Consider the following 12,000-nt stretch of genomic DNA (forward strand, 5'->3'; position numbering starts at 1 on the left):
CACTCACCAAGTTGACCCGGAAGGGTGTTTCATTTTCTTGGGGTCCAGAGCAGCAGACCTCATTTGATACACTTCGCCAGATATTATGCAAATCCCCGGTGTTAGCCCTTCCAGAAGGGATGGAGGATTTTGTGGTATATTGTGATGCATCGATATCCGAGTTTGGAGCGGTGCTTATGCAGAGGGGCATGTGATAGCATATGCATCGAGGCAGCTAAAGCCTCATGAGTTGAGGTATCCCACTCATGATCTGGAATTAGGGGATGTGGTGTTCGCCCTCAAGATATGGCATCACTATTTGTATGGGGTTCGGTGTACGATATACACGGACCATAAGAGCTTGAAGTATTTGATGGATCAACCCAACCTGAATATGCGCCAGAGGAGATGGTTGGATGTAGTAAAGGATTATGATTGTGAGATCCTATACCACCTGGGCAAGGCTAATGTTGTAGCCGATGCCCATAGCCGTAGGGCAGAGGGCGCCCCGATTCAAGATATTTGCATGAGATTGACACTGATGACACCGGTATGGGACACCATTCAAGGGGCCCAAGCGGAGGCCGTGAGACCGGAGAACCGCAAGAGAGAGTGAGTGATCGGGCAGGTATCGGGAGTTTGTTACCGATAGTCGAGGACTTATGACCTTCCAGGGTCGGGTTTGGGTACTGTTTGTGGGCGGGACGCGTACCGTCTTGATGGAGGAGCCGCATAGATCGAAGTTCTCGATCCACCCTAGGGCCACTAAGATGTATTTTGACCTGAAGAAGGAGTATTGGTGGCCTTGTATGAAAAGGGATGTTGCATGGTTCATAGAGAGGTGCTTGACCTATCTCAAGGTTAAGACCGAGCACCAGTGTCCGCATGGTAAGTTGCAGCCGTTAGAGATTCCCGAGTGGAAGTGGGAACAGATCACCATGGATTTTATCACCAAACTGCCGAGGACTTCCAGGGGTGTTAATGAGATTTGGGTGATTGTGGACAGGTTGACGAAGAGCGCTCACTTTCTTGCTATCAGTGAGAGCTCTTCTGCTGAGAGGTTGGCAAAGTTGTACGTGAGGGAGGTGGTATCGCGGCATGGAGTTCTGATCTCGATCGTTTCAGACCGAGATGTGCGTTTTACTTCCAGATTTTGGAAGAAGTTTCACGAGGAGTTGGGTACGAGGCTGCATTTCAGTACCACATACCACCCACAGACGAACGGACATAGTGAGCGGACGATTCAGATGCTCGAGGACATGCTCCGGGCATGTGTACTAGATTTATGCAGGAGTTGGGACACGTATTTGCCCTTAGCTAAGTTTTCTTATAACAATAGCCATCACTCGAGCATTGGTATGACACCTTTTGAGCTGTTGTGTGGAAGGAGGTGTCGTACCCCCATTTGCTGGGGCGAGGTAGGGCAGCATGTGATGGGTAGTACGGAGATAGTGCTTCACACGACAGAGTAGATACGGTAGGTCAGGCAGAGGTTATTGACCGCTCAGAGTCGCCAGAAGAGTTACGCAGATAGACGACAATCCGAACTCGAGTTTCAGGTCGGGGATTTCGTGCTCCTAAAGGTATCTCCTTGGAAAGGAGTGATCCGATTCAGGAAGAGGGGCAAGCTGGGACCCCGATATATTGGGTCGTTTAAAGTGATCGCAAGGGTGAGCACGGTAGCGTATCGCTTGGAGCTACCTGCGGAGTTGGACCAGATTCATGATACCTTCCACGTGTCGCATCTGAGGAAGTGTATTGCCGATGAGTCAGCAGTGGTACCATTAGAGGATATCCAGGTGGACGCAGGTCTGAATTATGTTGAGAAGCCGATCGCAATCTTGGATCAGAGGATCAAGGTTCTGAGGAACAACGAAGTTCCCCTGGTTCAGGTCCAGTGGCAACATCGGAGAGGGTCCGAGCTGACTTGGGAGCCAGAGTTGGAGATGTGGGAGCAGCATCTGGAGTTGTTCACACCATGAGACTTCGAGGGTGAAGTTTGGTTCTAGTGGGGGAGAATTGTAACAGCCCGAAATCCAGGTTAGCTTTATGACCCTTCTATTTTGGAGAGTTGGCAAATTAGTCCCTTAAAGTTGAAAGGTCGATTGGTGAGTACGCTGGGCGTACTGGGGTGTACGCCGCGCATACTCGCACGCTTAATTTGTACGTGGGTTCATCTGTGTACGCTGGGCGTACCCAAGGTTACGTCGGGTGTAACCGACCCAAATGAAAAACCCTAATTTCTGGCTTTTGCACTATAAAAGGAACATGTAGTCCTTTGCACTAGCCACCATATTCCCTTGAGTGAGTCCTTAGAGAGATGAGATTCGTGCTTTAGCTTGTGTGTGTGTTTTGAGCTTGAAGTTATCTTTTCAAGGTGAAGAAGGAGAAGAAGGAGCCATTGTTGGAGCTAGATATTGAAGAACAAGTGTAGATCCGAGTTCTACAGTAGTTGGAGATCCCTTCTAAGGTAAAAAGCTCAAAGCTTTCCTTGTTCTTCATAAGTTTTGCTTTTTGGACCATTTCTAGGGTTTTTGGTTCAAAGTTGGAGACTTTGTGTGCAAGGAGTCTCCATGAGCTTAGATCTGACCTTTTCTAGTGTATATTGTGTTGAGGATTCATAAAAATCCAGTCTTGGACGTGGATCTTGTGTCATGCATGAGTTATAGTCTCGTTATGGAAATTGGAAAGGTGTTTTAAACACAAAGTAACCTCTACAGCCATGCAAAGGCTTAAAGGTTTCAACTGTATGGATTAAGTCATATTAGAGGAGTTAGATCTGAAGTTTGGATGCAAGTCTTAACCGATTAAGACCTGAATGAGTTGGATAAAGAAACTGGGCATTACGATGGGTGTAATCCCAGTACGCGCCGCGTATGGGGTCGCGTTCCCCGTTTCTGGAGTGCAAGGGTACGCCCCGCGTACTACTTGCTGTTGACTTTTGTTCACTTTTAGGGCTTTAGTCAACATGTGGACTTTTAAGTCAGGGAGGGATAAAATGCTCTTTTACCCTTCTGTGGAATTTTAGAAAGGAATATAGTATACCCTTGAGAGTCGTTAATGATTTGGAATAATTACTTGATGTGATTAGGCAAGGCTAGGTCGTTGTTGCGAGATTCAGAGATATCGAGCACGTGAGACACTAGACATCATATGAGGTGAGTCTTCTTACTATATTGTACCTCGAAGGGTACCTATGTGTGACCGGAAGGTCTAGTATGCTATAAGATATATGCATTGTATGTTATTAGTTGCCTGTTCTGTATGTGTTATGTGTGTTATGCTTGATATGGGCTAGAAGGCATTATGATATGGGCCGGAAGGCATTATGATGTAGACCGAAAGGTCAGGGAGTTATGGACCGTAAGGTCGACACAGGTAGGACCGGAAGGTTTACCGGGATGGGACGGAAATCCCCTAAGACACATAGACCGGAAGGTCATGGCCTGAAGGGTGTATGTGTGTAAGTGGTATATTGGGGAACTCACTAAACATTTATGCTTACAGCTGTTGTGTTATGTGTTTCAGGTACTAGTGAGGACCGTGGGAAGGTGCCGGCATGACTCGTACACACATCCGCAGGCGGATTTGGATGTAGTTGATCTTGGGATTTGACATGTTTTGTATTGTGACTACGTTACATTGGATTTTTATGGTTTGTTTTGATTGAAATGATGTTTTAAAGAAATGAAAAATTGTTTTGAAATTTTACATTGTTACAAACCCACTACTTAGCAACAAAGTATAAAATACAGTATTGGTAACAGGTGAAGCCTTCGTATTCACCATGATTAGGTTTATCTTTTCGTGCTCCACATACTCACTTCTTCTTAGGCCCTGCAAATCAGAACATATGTGAATACCATAACCTGTATCAGGGACCTAAGAGTTAGAATATGGTGAGTTATTAGACAATATAGTGTAAATACCTGCATGGGATGGTTTCTCTTTCCCATCCTTGACATCCTGCAAGTATTTTGGGCAGTTTCGCTTCCAGTGCCCCTTATTCTGGTTATAGAAGCATTCAGCCTCTTTGGGGTTGGCAGAAGGAGTGATAGAACCACTTTTGGTTCCAGATGAGGAGTCTTCAAGAGACATTCCCTTGGTACCCTTCGAAGGGGTCTTCCTCTTCTTCCCTTTGCCTTGCCCGATAGCCAAAACAGAGGTAGTTGTACGAGTAGGAGTAAAAGTAACAACCGACCTACCTTTAAGAAAACTTTCAGTGGTTTTCAAAAGTCCCTGAAGTTTGCTGGGAGTAACTTCCTCCTTGTTCATGTGGTATGTAATTTGAAATTGGTCATAACAAGAAGGTAAGGAGTGCAAAATGATGTCAATTTCCAACTCCTCAGGAAAGTTAACATTCGGTTTCAGCAAATGGTCCACATACCTTTGCATCTTTTGCATGTGGACCGTGATGGATTCATCATCCTTCATTCGGGTTGTGCATCTCAAAAGGGTAATAGTCCTCATAGGACTTTTGGAGCTCGGCTGACATCGTGGCCATCAGGATGCAAGCCACTTTAGTGGCATCTCTCTCATGTGTCCTGAATTCAGCGATCTCTTCAGGAGTAGCAGTAGACTCATCGATTTCCTTAAGCTCCTTGTTGAGGACATATTCCTTGTCCTCGTAATGAGTGACCATCTTGATGCTACGGATCCAATCCATAATGTTTGTACCATCGAAGATGACTCTCCCACAAAGGTTCATGAGAGAGAAGGAGCCGGTAGGGTTAGAGCCCGAAGCATTGTTGTTGGAAAACATCTGAAAAGAAGAAAAAAAGTTTAGATTAGATATATACAGAGTCCTTAATAAAACACCCAAATGTAATATTAAGGTTAGGACCCAACACAATATATTATAACTTACAAGAGGGATGCCGTAATCTAAGCCATAACATATTTGAAGGTAGGTGAATGACAATTCACCAATTTCCACCACGAAAACAAAATAAATTATTAGGTTTTAATTGGTTTTGAAATTCCTAGGTTCTTTTAAGATTCATTGAACTTTTGAATGACATGTTTCAATCTTGAATGTGCCCTTCAAGTTTTGTGACTGGGATGCCGAGGATCACACAACAAGGTGTGAATAACCATGCAAATTTACTTGGTACCCTTAATATTAACACCTAATCAATGTGTCGGTTACCCACACACGCTCCAACGATCTATGATAAACATTAAGTCGCCCTTTGTTATCCTTACTAGTCTAAGTTAGTGTGTCGGTTACCCACACACGCTCCACTAACGACTTGGTAAGATACAAAGTGTGAATTTCATTGGTTAGCACCATATTCACATTTTCCTAAAGTAACTAAGATTGAGAATTATAAAACATTTAGTTATTTTATAATAATCATCATACTTTTAATGAGAATTAAAGTCATTGTCCTACCCGTTCGGCTAATGACCCTCCACCGATAAAGGAAGCGGTGGGTGAGAGTAGACACCCATTAAGCTGTCATTTTATAGGCAACAACCTTATACCCCCTTATAAACCGGCTTCGTGAATGAGGCCTACTAACGGTAAAACGACATGACCTTATACATATATATAATTATTAACCATTAATGTTATAATAGTATAAGGGTTAAATTTTAACTTTTAAAATTCAAAGGGTTTGGAATTAAATTATTCTTAAATGTTTGCAACTTTACAAATTCCAAAACTTGAGGGCAAGTTTTGAAACTATTCAAAACTCTTCATTTCATAACTTATGAGTTATTAGTTCATAAAAGTGAAGACTCTTCATTTTTATGTAACTTATGTGTTTTAAATGGACATTTAAAAGAAAGTGACTTTTGGTTATCCATAACTTGAGGACAAATTATGGATCCCATTAAACACATAATTGATCAAGAATTAATCATTAAACAATTTAGCAAGTAATTCCTATGATCTAATAATAACTCATAAGAATATGAATATTCATATCAAAACTTCAAGAATCATATGAGCACATATAAACATGAAATTTTGATATTAGCCATTGTAAATGGATTATCATAACCATTACACCATCTAAAACAAGTTTTAAAACACCAAAACAATTTAAGGTAATGTTTCTAGTCCATTTCCAGTAGCAAAAGTCGAAAAACTACAGTCAGAGCCTCCTACTCGTCGAGTGCAATAACCTACTCGTCTAGTAGGATGAATTTTGACTTGGACTCGTTGAGTCCCCCCATGGACACGGCGAGTCTACTAATCAGACAGTAAGTTTTTCAGCTTTTTCAACAAGCTTGCATCAAATATCAAGAAAACAAGCCTAGGCTCTGATACCACTGATGGGTTTTGAGCATTCTAACACTCATATGGTGTACATGCAACCCTCGAAACCTTTGATCTATGTTTTACTATGATACAAGAAAATTTGATTTTCCAAGGTTCATAACCTATTTAGCATACATGGGGAACTTTTAAACATAAAAGCTAGTAAGAGATACATACCTTTTGTTACTGGAATTCCTTTGAGAACCTTGTGAGCCTAGCACCCCAAATGTGATGCCTCAAATGCTTCACACAACACCAAATACACTTGTAATAACTTAGAGAGAATTGCAACACACTTAAAAATCGGCTATGCCCTCTTGTTCTTATTAGTAGCTGATTTTGGTTGCTAACATATCCTTTTTATAGTATGTCACAAGTAGGGTTACACCATGTAAACCCTAAATGGCATGACTTTCCATTTCTTGGATCCATGGGTTCAAAAGCATCCATGGAGTATCTCATGGGTTTTAGCCCAACTCAATACACCATGGACTACAAGCCCACTATTAAAGAAATGGATGATTACACAATTAGCCCATATATTTAATTAGTCTCCTTTTGATCATAAAATCAATTCTTGATCAATACCAATTAAATAATATTATTAATATATTAGAACTTATAATATATTAATAAACCATAAGTGTCCTTTCTCTCATTTTAGTCTACTCAAGTGCATGATGTCATGCAACCCAAATGGACCATACCAAACCGGGTCAAGTACATACCAGAAATAGTTATGTACTTAGAAACCTTATCCAACATATATTATCCTAGGAAATTAGTCAGCATAACATCTAGGTAGTATTTCTTCCAAGACTATCGGTCATCATAACTCTTAGGTATAATATCATAGCTTACAACTAGGTAGAGTATCTATGGTTACATTATCCTAAGGTGTCATGCTTTATATGGCTTACTAATATATATATATATATATATATATATATATATATATATATATATATATATATATATATATATATATATATATAGGTACATTTTGATAAACATATATCCCCCCCCCCCCAACACACACACACGGTAAAACGTTTAAAATAATAAAATGGGGTCTTGAACCCACCCTAGTAGCGTGATCAGAGGTATCCTTGTTACTACACCCGAAGCTTCGTGTCATTGAGAGGATTTCCGAGAGAGAGAGAGAGAGAGAGAGAGAGAGAGAGAGAGAGAGGGGGGGGAGGGAGATTGTTGGGTATGAAGAATTCAGAAAGTGAGCACCTCTATTTGAAGAGTGTTTTTGTTCTGATTTATTTTTGCCAATATGTTGTTCATTCTTTTTTATTATAATATATTCATATAAAGTAATCAAAAGAATATAAGAACCGTGGAACTCAATAACACTAAAAAGTGTTTTTATTTGTTGTAGATATTTGATTTGTGGTATTTTTATTTGATTTGTTTTGAAAAAATCTTAGTTTACTGTTGAGTACGAATTCAAATTGAAAATAAAAGTTAGAAAAATGTGAACTTAGTAAAAATTCACATTGAAAATATAAGCTAAATAAAAGCCTTTGATTTGGTTTGTTGTCAAGTTTTTTTACCAAAAAGAAACATGGGTGATATTGGCTACAACTGTGACAGGTAGTGTAAGCATGTGAGTGTATTGCAAAGGTCAAACTTTTCTGCTAAATAGCCAAAATAAAAATAAATCAACACTTTATATAATTTTTTGTTTTTTTTAAATGGTAGTTTAGAAGAAAATACAAAAACTCTAAACATAATTCGAGATATTTAATATTTTGCATAAGATAACTAGCTTTTGATGTTTTTAAAAAACAATTACAAATTATGTGTTAATTGTTATAAAATTGTTTTATGTTTTGAATTAGTTTTCCAAATGCCCTATATAGGTTTCTTATACCACGTAATCTATAATTGTTTTTAAAGTGGTAACTACTATAAAATTGTTTTATGGTTTGAATTAGTTTTTCAAAGGCTCTATTTGAAAAAAAAAATTATAAAAATGTATTCCACAAAAAAATCATATAGGTTTCTTATTCCATCAAATACGTACCCATGTATATTTTATACACATGAGGTTTATATATATATATATATATATATATATATATATATATATATATATATATATATATATATATATATATATATATATATATATATATAGGGTTAGGTTCACGTGAGACGGCCTAATTTTGTGATATCATTCTAATTTTGGGAGACCGTGAGACCAAATCTAATTTTGAGACCATTCTAATTTTGTGAGACCGTGAGACCAAATCCAAAAATAATTTTAAAATGCAAAATAAATGGAAAAATCCAAAAATTCTTTTTTTAAATATTATTTTCGGAACTTGAATTAACTAAAAAAAATTTTAAAAAATCCCGTTTTTTTTTTAAATACGTGAAATATTCTAAATAGAATATTACACTGACATATTCTAAAAAATAATTTTAAAATGCAAAATAAATGGAAAATTTTAAAAATTCTTTTTTTAAATATTATTTTCGGGACTTAAATTAACTAAAAAATATAAAAGAAAATCCTATTTTTTTAAAAAAATACGTGAAATATTCTAAATAGAATATTACACTGTACATATTCTAAAAATAATTTTAAAATGCAAAATAAATGGAAAAATCAAAAAAAATCTTTTTTTAAATATTATTTTCGGAACTTGAATTAACTAAAAAAATAAAAAATAAATAAAATAAAATTTAAAAATACGTCTCACGGTCTCACAAAATTAGACCATCTCAAATGAACCTAACCCTATATATATATATATATATATATATATATATATATATATATATATATATATATATATATATATATATATATATATATATATTTGTTTCAAAGGACACTAAAAAAATCTCCTAAACAATATCTAATTAGGTTTGAAAACTGATATCATATTGTATAGAATTTTTAATGGATTTGGAAAGCATAAAAGTGATTTGGAATCTCCATTTGTGTAAAACGTATTGTTATTTTTACTTAAAAAAGGTATTGTTATGTTTAATCTTTTTTTTTTAAAATGTGTTTTTATATTTGTAAACCAAAACAACAACATATATTATAAATACTTTTCAATTGTAACTAGAAACTTGATTGTCGTGTATTGTGATGATGTCAATCCGTTTTGTAAGTTGAATTTTGATTATTATATTGATAAAAATTAAATACTATTATATTTGTTCTTACATAAATATAAAAGACTCATATCATTAACTAACTCCAATTTATAGCAGCGACATCAAACACTGAATTTTAAGAGGTACAAACTCATAATACAATTTGTACAATCTGGTTATGCATTGCAGAAATTGTAAATCTTATCCGATTAATCAGTTAACCTAAATTAAGGAGGTTAATGTTCTGATTACTCCAATTTCAACACCTTATCTCTTGAATCTTGCCTCCTTCCACACCGAAAGAACATAAAATTGGGTTCTTCATCTGGAAAACTAACCACAAAATCTAATCCCCACCACATTTTCTCTACTCCTCGTACTCTCTTGTAATCCCTCACCTAATTTTGTTTCCTAGAAACCCTAACTACAAAATCTCACATCTACCAACAACCAGGACCTCAGATTTTCCATGCTCCACAGCCACCACCATATATCTTCTATATGAAAACTTAAACAACGCCACTGCTCATCGGTCGTGTTTCGATGTCGTATGCCTAGATAATGGTTCACAGGGATGAGTTATAAAACGGAAAAATCGGACCAGAACCGGAACCGGTATAACCGGAAAATGTTTAAACGGTCCGGGTATTGGGTTCCAAATTTAGTCTTATCTGGGTTTCGGGTATTTCGGGTACGGGTCCAACGGGTCCGGGTTGTGACAATCCGATAGTTTTAAAATCAATGTAACATTCAAAAAGTCAAATATAACGAACAATTTAGAATCAAAGAAATCAGCGTAAAAAATGAAGTCTTCTAAAATCTAAATTGGGATGCATAAAGTGTTAGATATCGTGCCAAGGTTTCCAACAATATAAAAAACGCCCAAATCTGACTTCGTATTAAGAAGTTATGACCAATCGAAAATCCACGGCACACCAGGTAAAACACTGATAAGCGTAAAAAGTGAAACTTCAATAAAATACTTTTTAGCCTTAGGCTTCTAAATAAAAGTCGTAGCTATCGTTAGGCTGTAATTATGCATAAAAAAACTATCAAATCTGACTTCATATGAGGAAGTTATGATTTTTAGAAGTTTTAGAATACCAGCAAACGGCTAAAAACTCGAAGTAGAGATCGAGCCAATTTTAGCCGATGCAATTTAAACGAAAGTTGAAGATATCGGCAAGAGCATCGCAACGATAAAAAGACGGACGAAAACGGACATCGGATAGAGAAGTTATGGATTTTTAACGGACTTTAGCAGTCCCGGCCTACTAAAAATATACTATTAAAAATAAAATCAAAACTAGCCGACGGAGTCTAAATGAAAGTTATAGAGTACAATCTCACCTACGCATGGATATAAAGAACGCAAAAATCGGAGCTCATACGCAAAAGTTACGGAATTTAGAAATTGTAAATCCAATTTACGCCCAACGTAAATTGGGTTACGCCCAGCATACTCAGGCGCAGAGTCCTGTCCCATCGGCTAGCAGGCTAGCTTGGCTTAAGTCGTAAGCGCTAACGACTCCGGAGTACGCCCAGTGTACGGGGGGTGCTCCAGCACTATAAATAGAGTGCATGAGCTCCGGGTTTTGGCACACATTCTCAACTCCTCTCTCACTTTCACACTCTCTTGAGCTCCAGAAGCTATCCCGACACCCTTGATTCCATACCCCGAGCCCTGACGGAGGTTTCACGCTATCGAGATCCCCGAGAAACCTGAAGATGCAGCTTTCCGCAGTCGAAGTTCTGCTAAATTCTCGTCTCACTATCTTCAAACCAAACAAATGATATCATACCCCTACATTTTCACGTCTTTTGTGGTACTAAGGGGGGAATACAAGTTCAATATAAGACAAACTCATCGTTTTATACAGATTTAAATGCACCACCTATATTTTATAAATGTTAAACAACTTCGACATCAACGTATAAACTATATACAATGTTAGTATTACATCAAATTTTTATCACCAAATGGTACACATTTTCAGAAAAACTATAATGGGTATAGTTTACAAGCTATTCATTACATCTTTACGTAAACATTGTGAAAATGAAATACTTTCATCTACATGAAATATAGACTTTTCTTTCCTAAATCCATTAATACTAAGTGTTGTGAGATAGTCAACTTCAACGTACTTGAAAGTACGCATTTCAAGCCTTGTATTATAAACCATAATCTCTTGGAAGGAGAGCGTGATATTTGTGTATAGATCTATAGGGGATTGACAATCCCGCACCTAAACTGTTAGCCACAGTTAGACCGGCAGGTCTGGGGTGACAAACGTCATAACACTGCAACGCCTGAAGAACGTTGTTACAGTCAGTCTGGGTCAATAACATGGTTATAAAACTCACACGGAAGTATTAAATAAGTTTTATTTATGAGACTTTTGAATGCATTCAGTAAATACATATTTTGAGTATAAATTCACTTTCATCATTTGAGCACGAAAGATACTATTGCACTCCAGCTTTTGGAACTTTTTCAAGCTATGGAAAGGAAATATTGGATTTTCTGGAAAACATATTCATTTATTTTTACTAAAAGACATACAAATCTCAGTACAAAAACACTTATGAACTCACCAACTTAATTGTTGACACTTTTTCAAAAC

This window comes from Lactuca saligna, chromosome 6, assembly GCF_052625555.1.
Source record: "Lactuca saligna cultivar CGN05327 chromosome 6, ASM5262555v1, whole genome shotgun sequence".
In the NCBI taxonomy this organism is placed as follows: Eukaryota; Viridiplantae; Streptophyta; class Magnoliopsida; order Asterales; family Asteraceae; genus Lactuca; species Lactuca saligna.